Here is a 3,598-nt window from a genome sequence, read left to right as displayed (position 1 = left end):
TTTTTGGTTGTGCATAGGGATTTCATTCTTAGAAGGTCCCATTCATGTATTTTATCTTCTCCCAGTTGTAGATTTTCCAGGATACATGGATGACTTTTTATGTAGTGGATTAGGACCACTAAAGTTCTTCCAAGCTTTTCTTGAATGAAGTTTATAGTCCCTGGTTTTAGTCCTAAGTCTATGATCCCCCTTGAGTTGGTTTTTGTATATGGAGTGAGGTGTGGATCTTGTTTTAGTCTTCTGCATACAGCTTTCCAATTTTGCCAGCACCATTTGTTAAAAAGGCTGTCATTTCCCCACTTAACTGATTTCATCTCCTTGTTGTTATTATTGTTAAGTTCCATCAAGTCCTAGACGACGCATAGTGACCCTATGAAAGAAAGACCTGAATATTTAATTTCTCCAAGTTCATAGAGTTTCCGGAGGCAAGATATTTCGGAAGTGGATGCTTCCAAAAGACACCATTAGGACCACAGATACTAAACCAAAATGATAACATAAAAACATGTTTATCAATTATTACACTAAAAATAATTGCATTGAACGCATTGGCAAAGAAATGAATAAGGAAACCTTATCCATCAACAAACTATGCTCAAGAGCTACTCTTCGGAATAGAAAATAAACAGAAAAAGCTATCAAAAATGGAAAATTATATGTCAAGTAAATAACAATTAAAAACAGTAAAAGCAGTCAGTTTTGAATAAAATAGGTTGTAACATGCTGTTGTTGTTGTTGTTGTTATGTGCCGTCGAGTCACTTGGGACTCATAGCGACCCTATGTCCAACAGCCCTAAACTTTGTCGTGTGCCAGTCGTACTGTCTCTGACACTCTCATCCCGATTAACCCAGTCACTGAATCAATCCACCTCATAGAGGGCCTTCCCCTCCTGTGCTGTCCCTCCTCCCTCCCAAGCATGATGTCCCTCTCCAAGGACCAGTCTCTGCATACAACATGTGCAAAGTGTGTTATACAGAGCCTCAGAATCCTTGCCTCCAAGGAGCCACCCAGTTTCAAAAATGACAGAGTAGGATATTATGTAGTTATTAAAGGATAAATATGAGAGAATAAAAAATTAATAAATATATACGCGCTAATTAATACTCTCAGATGTATACATCAAACTTCAACCAAATTTTAACAATACATAGAGACTCAAAATAATAGACAAAAATAATACCACACTTTCAGTGAAGCTTACATGTAGACAGAAACACGTTCAAATTACAGAAGATCTAAATAACAAAATACATCAACTTCTGGTATGGTTACATTCTATTTATGAATGTGTAGAATATGTTCCTCAATAAATCTTGTGTTAGTCCACAAAGCAAGTCTCAATAATTTAAAACTAAGGCATCTTCTCAGATAACAATTTTGTGTAAAATTAGAAATCAACAAGTAGGTCAAAAGAGTGAATCAAACACATGGATATTGAATAACTCCCTACTTGAAAAGTGTTGGGTTCTGGAAGTGATAGAAATATGAAAATTAATGAATATTTTCTGTATAAGCTTGGAAACAGGAGTGGCATCCACTTCTGAAATAGCTTACCTCCTGAAACTCTACGAACCTGGAGAAAGGATGAAAGTTATACAAGTGCCCAGGTCTTTCGTTCATAGTGTCACTATGAGTCACCTACAGCTTGACAGCATTTAACAACAAAAACAGCATAGAGAGAGATCAGTTGGCCTGGTGGACAGAAAGTGATGCTATCAAGCCAAAAGTGGATTACTCTAATACTTGGCCTTCAGGCCTGTTTTTAATTGGTTTTGGTCAAACATTCTTCTAGGTCATATAGCCTTAGACTGTCCATTTGCTGTACAGAGGTAACTGGTGATTGCTGTGAGTCTGGACACTGTAACACTGATGTGTCAAGTACGATAATGGTTACCCATGGTGGACAGTGTTTGATGGAGCTCCCCATTAAAGCAAGCTTGGAAGCAGGAGTGGCATCCTCTTGCAAAATAGCTTGCCTCTGGAAACCCTATCAACCTGGAGAAAGGACGAAAGTTGTACAAGTATCCTGGTCTTTCATTCATAGGATTGCTAAGAGTCACCTATGATTTGACGGCACTTAAAAACATCAAGTCCGGAATGAAGGTTTAAGAGTGGAGTATACTTAGGTTGGGGGCGGGGGATGCGGGAGGGATTGCATACCAATGAAGGAAGTTTTCTTTTACTTTTCAAAGAGAAGAACGAACTGGGGAGGGATGGGCGGGAAGAAAAGTGTACAACGAATGAATGGAAATCCAAAATATCTGTAAATGTTCATTGAAATTAATAATAACAATAATAAAACACACACAACAACAACAATTGGTGTCTGTATTCATGTGATCCCACCTCATCTTTTATTTTTCATTCAAAATATTTTTCATTGTGAGAAAATACAACATGTTATCTCCTTGCAGCCTTTTCTAGCTTGTTATTTAGCAATCCAAAGGTTCCAGATTTGGAGCTTTGCTGTCCTAGTCCTTTCTGAAATTGCTACTAGCCTTTGTTACCGAGCTGTACCACTCCTACTAGAATTTACAGCAAAAGGGTTAGAGGGTAGAAATATTTTCATAATATTATTAGGAAATTAGGAAGAGTTTTAACAGGACTCAGAATTTCCTGTTTGATGTTTTTAGAGGACTATGATATGTCTATATCATACTTGATGACATTTCTTTCTAATTCATAAATATGTTGGATGTTGTTGTTGTTATGTGCCATCGAGTCGTTTGCTACTCATAGCGACCCTATGTACAACAGCCCTAAACTCTGCTCTGTCCTGTACCAATCGCACTGTCTCTGACACTCCCACCCCGATTATCCCAGTCACTGAATCAATCCACCTCATAGAGGGATGAGCCCAGAATAATTTGTTTAAATATATAATTTTCACCCTGTGTTTCCCACGGAGTCCTGTTGACCTAGTGACAAGAAGCTGCACTGCAATACTGAAGGCACATACTTGGAGGCCACAAGCTGTTCCACTGGAGAAGGATGAGAAGTCTCCTTCTATGTGATTAACTGTCTCTGAAAACCTGCCAAAGAGTCAGCCATTGAACAATTTTGACTCAATGGTACAAAATAACAACATGTAATTTTCATCTTGTGTTTTCCATTTTTCACAATAATTGTAGCTCAGTTGTTCTTGTTTGCCATTGAGTTAGACCTGACTCAAAGCTGACACTCTAGCACGTTTTCAAAGGCATTATATTACATGAGAGGGGACTGCCATCCTTTTCTATGGAGCAGCTGGTAGATTTTAATCACATTCCTTTGGTACTGCAACGCAGTTTCTTACCATTAAGCCACTACTACTGTTATTTTTTTTACTGTAATTATTGAGTGGTTATGTACTTCACCAAATTCCCACATTAAATATGACTTGAACCCTATTACATTGGACAAAATAATATTTATACGAAAGAGACTTGTAAACAAGCAGAATCCTGCTGAAGATGATACAAAACCAATTGGAACAGTACATTGACAGAAAATTACCAGAATTACAAGCTGGATTTAGAAGAGGCTGTGTCACTAGAGACATTATCGCCAATGATAGATGGATCTTGGCTGAAAGCAAAGGGTACCAGAGGAATATCT

Source organism: Elephantulus edwardii, unplaced genomic scaffold, assembly GCF_000299155.1.
Source record: "Elephantulus edwardii isolate Elephantulus edwardi_28Jun2011 unplaced genomic scaffold, EleEdw1.0 scaffold00119, whole genome shotgun sequence".
NCBI classification, from domain to species: domain Eukaryota; kingdom Metazoa; phylum Chordata; class Mammalia; order Macroscelidea; family Macroscelididae; genus Elephantulus; species Elephantulus edwardii.
Note: the sequence above shows the minus strand (reverse complement) of the source record.